Here is an 11,740-nt window from a genome sequence, read left to right on the forward strand (position 1 = left end):
GTGTAGATTATTATATTAATGTAAACCCAAACAATTGTTAAGAGTTTTTTCTCTCACCTGTATAGCCTTCTCTTGCAGAAAAGAAAGCACTCAGCCGTTCCCCATAATCAGTATTTGAAATTTTAAAACAATTAGCACAGCAGGAAAACATACACAGCAACAAATTTGTTTCCACGTGTGAAAAATCTCATAAATTAGACAGTACCTATAATTTCCTTCTTTCTCTTTTACAGTAGTAATTCAAAGCAAGTGCAAGAAAAGATAGAGTAGACCTTGTTTTGATTTAACCTGAGGCTCACAATGGAGTTACTTCATTGATTTCACTGAGTTTCTTGCCAATTAACATATCTCCTTAGGCTAATAATGTTAGCTTTTCCAAATGTGGGCTTTACTCATAAGTTTATGTCCAGGATGAGAAGAATATATGACACGTTGTAATATAAATTCTACACAGTGTTTCAAAATATTAAAACACCAACAGCCAGGTATCTTATTATAAACAAGAAAATAATGCCATGTCATCTTCAACACCATTTCTGAGCAACATCCCTGTGCAGCATCAATAATAGCTTTTCAGCAAGTGTTAAAAAGAAAATCAGCTCATGAAAGACTAACATGGGTAGGAACTTGCCATCCACACCACCCACAGGGTTTTAAGGAAGGGATCTTCCAGGCAGCTTTATTTGGTTTTAGTCAGTTCCAACTGAAATCAGCAGTGAGATACCAACTGACTTCAGTGGAAAGTGGTTAAAGACATGAGTCTGTTGTTCTGTCGTGCATCCTATCCTAATAAAATAGGGGATTTGGGGGAAAGTGAGTCTTTGCCATGGGGGAAACGAGAGGTTTTGTAAAACTACAGCTTACAGGAACTGGAGTCTTTCCACTGAGGAAGAAAAGAACTGAAAAGATAAAAGAAAAATATTTGTATGCTGCATCTCTATGGTTTCAGTTTGCCTGGCTTGATTGCAGAGCCATCTTCTGGCTGAAAATAACAATTTCATACTTGCTGAAAGTGCTATATGTGTATTTTAATTTAGCTATGCATTGTGAGGTGTTTCAATTGGCTGCTTTTAGCTGCTTTAGTAAAATGACACAGAAAAGAGTTAGTGTGAATTCTGTTTTGTTCTGAAGCCAAATAGTTCAATGACACATTTGGATTTTAAACAAAGTCTACCTAATGCTCTTAAGACGGTTTATGATTGTATAAGAAACTAAGACCGCAAACATAGACCCTGAGAAACGGGTCTATGGCAATGAACGAATGGTAAGAGTCAATGGAAACAGGGTAGGGAAAGTTCTGGATAGATCCCATGAACAATTTCTTTCCGCAATGCCTGCTGTTTTGACTTCTAAGAATGTTATTTTTCTGAAACAGAGAACCACCTTGTTAATTTTCTGTTTCTTGATTTCTGAGCATTTTCTGTTTGGGGTTGATTGCTGTAAGTTTTAGCTAATACAGTATTAAGTTTTGAACTGATTACAGTGTTAGAGGTGTCTGCCAAATGATTATAGCCCAGATAGAAAACTAATCATACAGCACCTCAAGCAGAGCAAGAGTGTTATAATGTCACTCTAGTTCACAATAAGTTTTTGTTACAGTTGTGTGATTAGATATGGCTGATCTGATTCCAGTATAGGTCCCACCTCATGTATTTCAGAAAGGCCAAGGATTGCAAAGGCACAGTTAGCAATTTCTCAATGGGATCATTACCAGAGATGTGAGGGAAATATTAGGGAAGAAATGTTATATTAAAAAAAAAAACAACCAACCATCTCTGTTTTCTATTCTGGAATGAAAAGAGGCTTCTGTATTTTTGAAGCTGAGACAGTAAGAGATTGAACATCAGTCCAGAACATCAGAACATCAGAGATCCAGTGGCTGTGGCTCACTATGGCTCAGAGGAAGCAACGAGCCCCTCACACTCTGACAGTTTAAGCTGCATCTTCCACATTTCAGGTAACTGCTCAAATCACAGACCACCTCATTTATCTCGGAATTGTTCCAGGCTCTATAAGCAATTTTATTTCCATTAGAGCAATTATGTGAACCTCAATCTGCCACCTGCATGCCAGGTAAGTTTCCTAAGCACAGGGCCCCCAAATTCTTTCTCTTTTCTTCAGACTCTAGATTATTTATAGAAACTTAGACAACTCCAATAGATGTGAAAGAACAAGACTGACTCTTTAGCCTCTAGACAGCAGATTAGAACTTTTTATACATACATGCCAAGCAATACACAAACCACTGGGCATGTTAGCCTCTTTCTCCCAAATACAAATTGAAAATTGAACAGTGGTTAAAGGCCTTCATTATTAAAATTAGCATGTTCTCACAAAGTTATTTTGGTTGGTATGGTGAGCAAAACTCACACTCCTGAAGTTCATTACTTGCTGTAGATGAGGTCAGCTGAGATGACACAAGATGGGGAGAATCTATATAGATAGGCAGCCACAGTACTCTCGATCAGCTCTGTGTCTGATCCTGAGGCAGTTCTTAGCATAAAGTCAAATGCTACTTCCTTATCAACTCTGCAGCCATCAGGGAATTAAAGTTATTAGTCTGATTTTTATGCAAGACTTAAATTCAGTAGTACCTAAGCCAGATACAAATGAAATCAATGGTGGAACTCACTCTGATTTAGCAGGGCTAGATTCTAACAGCCATAAAGCACACATTTATTGCATTTGAAGGGTCCTTGTACTTTGCCTTATGTGTACATATGCAAGTATGCTTGCAAGGAAGCAAATGTATTTAAGGGAAACTTTTAATATTTTTGGTATCTGATAAAGGACATATCACTACTTTTCATAATTATTTTTAAGTTTCTATATTGTTTTGATGTTTAGCAGCTGCTGTGAGACAGGCTTTAAACCAGTATGCTTTTATGTTCGCAGTAGCACAACTGATCTATTTAGTTCACGTTATAATGATTGCTGCTGAATGGAGGACTTTTGAAGTACCACTTTAAATCTGTTTGATATCTTAAAAACAAAACTCCTGTATGTGTTAACTTCATAGTAGAGGCTTTCAAAATATTTCCTGATAACAATTAAGATGTTAAATTATAACATTAAAAAAAACCCCAAACAAACAAACAGACACCAAGTTCTATTAGGACTTTTAGATCAGTTCCTAACAGAAATTGTGCTCTGTGTCCTTCACACTGCTTGCTCTTAGAAAGTGTTTTAAAAGAATACTATTTATGAGCTAAAATACAATTTTACTAGGAGCTTTTGTTTAATGCCCCGTAATTCTTATCTCTACTTCTGCTAAAGAGGGAGGTTCAGAAACTGCATCAAAAGAACAATTTCTGAAACCAGGCACTAGTTCCTCAACTGAATAAACTTAGGTTCAGGAACTTCAGATCATTTACAGTAACTAGAACTGGATAAGAGTAAGACTCAGCGCTGGCAGAAATAGGGATACTTCCATATCAAATCAAATAGAACTGGTTGGCCCATGAGCCTTACCTGGCCACACTCAATACCTATTAAATTCATCAGAAACTGGTATCAGGGAGCCAGTAGGGTGCAAGTCAGCCATGCTACTGGTGACAGTGAATGCAACTCAGAAACCCTCCCAGAGGTGGCATTTCTATGACTGCTTTGGTAGCTCTGAGGTCTAGTGCAGATGTTCTGGGAGCAGCTGTTTATGGCCTGCATGGTCTTGACAGCCTTCCTGCATGCCCTCTCACTGCCACAGCACTTTGACAGCAGGCAAGAACAGAGTGAGAACAGTTCCCAAACTACAGCTTCATTTCTACATAACAAATCCTTGAATACAGAGAGACAAACATTAAATGTATGTTACCTTTATATATGTATAGACACACGTGGGTGTATTTGTATATTCACATCACATACATATATGTATATGCATTTTTTACGTATGAAAAACCCTCCACATGTATGCAGGGTTTATACATGTCCTGTAAAGGCGTTGCTTTTGGTTAGAGAAAGTTGCTTTCCTAGCCCTATTAGCAGAAAAGTCAGAGAAAAGTTCCATTAAAATGACTGGGCTAATTTTGAAGTGCTGTATGTAAGCTTTTCATTCTTCTGAAGTCATTTTGGACACTCAACTCATACTCTTTTTTAACTATTTTTAAAGGTATCTTTGTCAGCAAGGTTTTAATTTCTTATATTTTTCAGTCAGTTTTCATAACACTTCAAGTGGAAATTAATACAAAAAGAGAAAAAAAAATGAAAAAATGGATGCTCAAATTCTAATACGGTGCATGTGCAAGAACATTCTACACTTGTATGTGGAAATGGTAAAGAAAGAAAATAAAATCAAAAGGACCTTTATAATTACAAAATTGTTGGCTTTGTTTAGTTCTTCTATTCACAAGCAATATTTTTACATATTTCTATTCCGTAAGTAGTGTCTATTTACAAGCAGAGTATTTGTTGAAAATTAAAATAATCAGTGTTTGTAATATTTATTTTATTCTATCTTGATTATTAATTTCAGTTGATTTTTCTTTCTGTCATCAGGGGTTGTTCTTCTTTCATTTCTAATTGGAAGTTCGGAGAAGTAGAATCAGAAAGGACACAAGTATGAGAGAGATGAGTGAATTAAACCGAATAATTTGTCAAGTCACAGATTTATAAAATCTCACATCTTCCAAGAATAATATACAAGTTGTAGTAAGTTCTAGTGACATAGATGAATATATTTAATGACTTTTCCTTTAATACAATTCATAGTGTGACATGATTTGAAAAGAAAATAAATTATCAGTCTCTTGAAGGAAAACCTACTCTGATTGGGGGCATGTTTTTGATTACTAGGTGCCTTATTCATTTAAGGAATTGTCTTCTACAGTGCTTTTAGAGGAAGGGAAACTTGGGGCAATTCGGTTACAGAAGGAAAGCCTGATAGATGGGGTGGCAAGGAGAGCACTGCAACACCCCTTGTTCATGGGAACAGGACCCATGGAACAGGACCCGCGGGAACAGGATCATGTATTTGCAGCTATTTGATAAGGACTTGCAAGCACAGTTGCTGCTGGGGGTGTGCCATGCAAGTACTTACTTCATGCAGTGTTAAGAGGTTTTGACACTAATTTCTAAATAACATTTGTGTCTTACACTTTCTTATGTTGTTTCAGGGGAAGACATTTGACAAGTAACAACAAAATCTTTTGTCCCTTATCCTAACACCTCAAAACACCTATCTGGAATCATAAATTTTCAACAACACATTTCTTCAAAGCTCATGTCCAATTACAGTGAAGATGTGTAGAAATCAACAGCAAAGAAAAGGAATTTATGAATTTGCACAAAGGTGTAAATTACTTATTTTGAAACACACTAACATGAATCTTCTGAAGAGTTTATTTCCTCTTACTATTAGACTAATATATGACTTGTGCACTGAGATCAGCAAGGAATAATGAAGCTCTCCTTTCTAAAAGAAAGGACTGTGAAATGCTGTAACACTGAAAGCAAAGGGAAAAAAACACTACACTGGTCCATCCAAACAATTTTCCAGAAAGATGAAAATTAAATACCATAGATATCTGTCTATGTTCTTCTTTGCTCAAGAAATGAATGTTAACTCCAGACAGAGTAAAAAAGCTCTTAAAATTATCCTCACTTGGAAAAACCTTCCTAAAAATTACTGTAGGTTTGCACATGTACTTCAAAACTATTTTTACCTTTACTTTAAGCCTACATTTCAACTGAAACGTGTTTAGATGCCTTCTGTTAATATAGATGGACTTAAATATACGCTTAAGTGTTTTCTGGAAACAGGGTTTATGCCACAAATTATGCCTTAGATTATTATATTGAAACAAGTTTCTAATTATAATGTATTACCATTTATGTTGTCTATTTTCCTGCTCCATTTAATCAGTCTGGAAGGAAAGACATTCTGGCAATTTCATCTTTTGTTGTAGATGGATGGGAATTAGAACAGAGGCTGTAAGCAGCCATACTTTGGGGAAATCAGGATTCAGATCCAGAAGGATTTAATCTATGTCTTTAAGATTTTTGTCACCTCTTGTAATGTCTGTGTGGGTTCCAGCAATTATATGATACTGGCTACTTGTGGATGCTATCATTCTCTTATTTTCAGGTTTACAATGTTGTAACCCTCAAATGATGCCGCTTTCTTTTTTTCCTGCTTCCTTAATTACATTTCTACCATAATTCCATAGGAGACCTCTTTCTACTTTGGTTTTAACCAGACAAGTTATTTATACTGAGCTATTAATGCAAAGCAAGAAAAGGAAATTACACTGCACAGATGACAACCTTGAAATTAAGGACTGGGAATAAACAAAGCATTCAAATGAAAACCTTAGCCATTTTTCCTTAATACACAATAGATTAAGGGCACAGGGTAAATTTCATCAATCTAATTAGAAAACATTAAGTGATCTTCCTCATTATTCAGCTCTTTAGTGTTTTTCTATGAACTCAGTATTGAATTTTTGCATAAAAGCAGTCTTTTTCTTCAAATTTTTCACACCTGCCTTCACAGTGAACAAAATGAATCGTCTGTTCACATGCCTGCACAGCCAAACATATGCACATGCACATATCTACATTCTCACAGCTGCATAAGACAAAACAAAGAAGTAAAAGGAGATGGATGTTGAGCCTGGCCATGTCACAGAAGCCACGACATGACACCAGGCACATGCCTTTTGACAAACATAGGATTAAAAATCTGAATGGTTTTTCAAAGGAAAACAAGCCAGCTTGGACAACTCCTCTTGAATCAGTGAGTCAGAGGAGTAGAAGGGATGAGGTGTGATTAGTTGAAAAATTCATCTGTGTCTAGATGTGTCTGAAGATGATTCCCCAGGCTGCATGTCTGAAAGCCTCAGGCATAGGTTAGGCAGAAATACACCAATATAATTTTAGGAAAACAACCCAAATTCTCTACTGGTTTCTGAATAAAGTTTGTCACTAGCTCTTCTCTGCAGTTGCATTTTTAAAACTTACTTCAATTCTCTACCTTCATGCATTTTTTTCCAAGTTGTATATTCCCATTTAAGCCAGCTCCTTTAGTCAAATGAATACTGCCATAGATCACTGCAGTTCATGTGCTCATGCACATGGTTAAATGCTCCAGTAAATCAGATTTCAGGATCTGTAAATGCCTTTTTACTTTCTTCTCTCTCTCATAGTTTCTATGTCCTATGTCTGGAAAAAGCTACTTTACTTGAACTAGTAATAATTATCTATAATATAATATATTATAGAGCTAGTCAGATATTCTGACTAAAAAGCTTTCTGTAGCAAAATGCAGCTTCGTCAACTTCTTGTACAAGATGAATTAAAAAAAAAAAATTGTGAGAAAAATATCCAAGTACTTTGTTTAGCTTTCTTGTTTTGACTTATTAACAATATGAATTTTCTTTCAGGTATCTGTCAGTGACATTTTAAGGGGAAAACAGCAAAACATCATTTAACACCACAGTTTAATGAACACAATATTTCACATTACTTGATTTAGTCATATATTATTTGTTCTCAATACTGCACAAGATTCAGGAATTTTCATCTATTCCTTTTCGACATAGATCTGTCTACCTTTGCACCAGTCTTAAGTCTAATTTTACTAAGACAAATCCCTGTGTTTGGACTGACAGAGAAATCTTGTCATTTCAACATTGGTTCCCATCTAGATTGCAGTGAGAATTTTAATAGTTAATGTTTGAGAGAAATGAAAATTCAGAAACATTATTTTGTATAGATGCTGATACAATTTTTTGACACTGAGAAGTTTTAGTATGAAACAGCCATTTTCTAGAGGGTGTTCGTAAACTGACCTTTCTACTTTGGGAAGGAAGGAACTAACATCACCTCCCAGCCACTTGATAATATGTTTGTTGCAGTTTTGATTTTGTAGCATCTACAAAATGGTTTTACTGCCTGAATCCAATTAACTTTCTCAATAAAATGAACTGAGACTATAGCATCAAGGAAGAGGCATCCAGCCCAGCAGTCACCACTTAATGTATTTTACATAGGAAAAGGTTCAAGTTAGTGCAAGCAGGAGCAGTTAGCATTATAAATGCTAATGTGTGCAATGCACAAATGCAGACCTAAATGAATCAATCAGCCCATCAGATGGTCAAACCCAATTTGCTTATGAGGTGAAAACAAAGCCCCTCTGAATACAAACAAATAGCGGATTCTGTTTGGAAAGATCTGCATGCTCAACAGTACCTGCAAGGATTATGTAGCACATCCCAGCTTCCAGGCTGAATGTCTCACAGTTGCTCAGTCCTGATGCTTTAAAAGTCCCTGGCCCATGGTCTGTATAATGTGCATTAATTAGAACAGTAACACAGCAGAAAGCATAGACCCAGGCCAGAAGAATGGAGCTGGCCCTGAATTCATGAGTGGAAACGAAAGGGGCCAGATGCAATACCTCTGTGTGAGGTGAGGTTACTAAAATAATCAGAGAATACTTGAATGTCAGGCACTTGAGTTATGACCTCAGACAGAGATCATTATCTCAGGTAAGACTATCCTGGTAGGAAGTGTTTTGAAATATCTGTAACTTCTTGTGAGATTTATTAGCACAGCAATTCAATTACCTCAATCAACTCCTAAAGCATTAAGAGTCCCAATGGCAATGGCACAGAACATTTTCTCCTCCCTTTCTTCCCGTGGCTCCCATACATTACTACAGTCACATATTTTTATTTTTATTTTCAAGTCAGAAGTGTGGAAGAATAGATTTACATATATACCGACAAAATGAAGCATTAACGTGCCACTGAGGTAGAACAATACAAGCCTTAAATTGAAGAGGAGTAACTTCTCTGTGCTGCCCCATCCCTGGGATTTTAGGCTAATGAGAAAAGCTTCAGTGCACTTTACTGTAAGCTGATACCTGACCCAGTAGATCTGAATTAATACAGAACTGATGCAAAAGGGGTGAGAAATAGGTCAGAGAGCTAAGTATTGGCTAGCAAAATGAACATAATTATCTGGAAACACCATCAATAACTTACAGAAATACAGATTTTGCCTTTATTAAAAGAAACACGTACAATAGCTTTAATTTGCATTTCACTTGAGCCAAATTCATTTATGCTAACAACATGGAGAATCACTTTCACTTAAGTCTTGTTGCAGAAAAGCACATTCATTTTTTTTACATAAAAGAAGTTTTTTCACCCCTAACAAGCCAGTAAATTTAAGAAAAAGAACCTGCAGCTTGTCAGCTTGACATTGTTTAATTTGCAACAAACTGTAAACAGAGTACAGGAAATGGAAACTCTAATAGAGACAGGCAGAGACAAACCATATTTTTTTGTCACTAGGAAAATCTGTGTGGCAAGAACTGAGTCACATATATTTGCATTTGCCCCTGTGACATAATGTTAATTACTTAAGTGTGAAGCATCCTATTAGAAGGTATGCACCTAAAAATAAATAAATGTTAGCTTGGTTAATTGCAGTCTAAATTCTAGTCAATGAATGAGTATTCTGTACCCATTCATAGATGCTTCCAATTTACATGCTTCAGGAAGCATATAACGCTCTCATTTGCTTAAATGTCAAATGGCAGAATTATCTTGATAAATACCATTTAAAATCAAGAAATATTCAGAAACCCCCCCAGGCATAGCTTAGCATTTTTTAGAATGTCTAAGTCAATATGTAGGAGGAAAGCATCATCTAGTTTAAGTTTCCATTGAGGAGCTGGTCCTAAATTTTATGCTAATGCACTTAACATGTTAGTGTTTCTTATTCACCGTAACGTTTATTATAGCACCCAGTCTTTCTAATTACTCTCTATCAAATGATTTGTTAATGAAAGCTAGCCATGAGGGAAGTTGTATACCCATATTCCCTTAGGCAAGCAGTTGGCTGCATGAGAAGCACTCCTATTTATCCTAAAGTCCTTTAATATTTCCACGTGTTTTAAACATTAGCTTTCCTTGCTCGAGGTTGATTTGACAAGCATATGATATGTGTGAGAATGATGTGAATACAATATTTGGGGCCGTTGAACATCTTTGAAAAAAATTTTGTAGTACCAAAATGATTTCAGTAACACAGCTACGGATCATGAATACAAATAAACTTAACAGATCCCCCAAGCAATTTTTTGCAGAAGTGTACATTTAAATATTTAATTATTCATAGCCAAAGTATTAAGAATAAATATCCTGAGCAGCAGTAAGTCATAAGATAAAATCAGAATACAGATCTCTGGTCATTTCCAATTCTCAGCCTTAGAAGGATCTTTGAGTGGCATCTAATTATGGTACTGAAGCTTCAGAAGTATTTAAAGATTTGAGGTAGACAAATGTAACAGTAAGACATTCAAATAGGAAATAATGACACCTCTGCTGTGACCTCATTCAGAACTGTATAATACTACTGGCATATAGCACAAATACGTATCCATAGTCCATACTGTGCATACTCCTTGCTAATCTGGTATATGGAAGACTGTAAGATGAGTGAGCTACTAATGTGCTAGTTCACAATATATGAATATTTGCAACAGCTGGGGTTTTGTTCTTTTGCTTTTGCTTCCCTTCCATTTACCTTCACTAAGTGGGTGTTGTGACACTGAGCTGATAACATGCAATTTCAGTTGCATAGGCTAGCTGTAAACTGTCCTGTCATTCATATTTTTCTTCCCCACTCAGACACAGTGCTGTGTCTAAATTTCACCTGGCAACTTTTCCATTTTTGAAAAGAAGCCATTTAAGGCAAACAAAAATGTAGTTAATTTGGAGAGCATATCAGAGCCTTTACACAAACTATTGTTGCATCAATTCTTCAAGTGAATAAGGTTAAGCATGTTGAATCAGGCAATGACTCAACACACGGTCAAGCCTGGCTTAAATAAGTGTTGATGAATCCTGTTCTCTAGTTTGAGTCATTAAGTATAAATAAAACCAAAATAATGGGCAAGAGAAGAATGTACCGAGGGAAAACAACATGGGGAGAGATAAAACTTGTTGATAACATACTGAACACTGAAGAAAAAAGTTTCCTGAATAGGAACATCACATGTTAAGAAGAAAACAAAGAAGCAAAGAGAAATGAAAAACACCTCAGTGAGGTGGGCTACAAAGAATCAAGCCCAAAACCAGGATAAATTGCAGAGCAGAATCAAAATCAAACCATACTTTTGTAATTACAGTTGGCTTTTATTTAATCCACCCAATTACCTAAAATGTGATTCAAGAATACTTGACTTCAATGAATTACGTTCTATAACACTTTCATTTGTATCATTCTTGAAAGTGAAGCCTGCACTTAGAGCATTTCAGACAAACAGTTACATTTCCAAAACAGTGGAGAAGGGAAAAAAACCCTCCAGAATTAAACCATCCATTTAACATGAAGTTCCCCGGAGTATGAGAGTGTTTCCATATAATCTGCTCTTGCCAGGTGTCCCCCTGCTCAAGACTGCATACACCAGTATGCTGGGTACAACTCAGGGCAGCACTGTGTGGCACAGGTCAACCTGGGCTGCTGAGCTGGCCAAGCCCAAGGTCAGCCTCTCCAATCACAAAAGGTGTTGTGAAGAGAGCTAGAGAGGTCTAGCCTCAGTTTTCCCTTGTGAGCAGCATTTAAGCTGCACTGCACTGACCTCTGACTCCAATCCTGACCCTGACCCAGGCTTGCCACATCTCATGGCTCCGGAGCTTGCCACGCACTCACCCTTGGCTCTCTGTTCCTTGCAGAGCAGTCAGCCTTGCTGCAACCTGTCAGCAAGGGTGTGCAGTCAGAGTTTCAGCAGCAG

The 11,740-nt window shown here is 36.6% G+C and overlaps 1 long non-coding RNA gene across 1 annotated transcript; it reads left to right on the forward strand.

Moving 5' to 3' along the window:
* Positions 1-813: 813 nt before the first annotated feature.
* On the forward strand, positions 814-4,612 carry LOC133224273 (uncharacterized). The gene is made up of 3 exons (XR_009728816.1): positions 814-1,012; positions 1,958-2,073; positions 4,150-4,612. It is a non-coding gene; the product is annotated as an uncharacterized LOC133224273 (long non-coding RNA).
* The last annotated feature ends 7,128 nt before the right edge of the window (positions 4,613-11,740 follow it).

This window comes from Neopsephotus bourkii, unplaced genomic scaffold (assembly GCF_033783945.1).
Source record: "Neopsephotus bourkii isolate Nb327-2 ecotype Australia unplaced genomic scaffold, CSIRO-AGI_Nbou_v1 NB_196, whole genome shotgun sequence".
NCBI lineage: Eukaryota > Metazoa > Chordata > Aves > Psittaciformes > Psittacidae > Neopsephotus > Neopsephotus bourkii.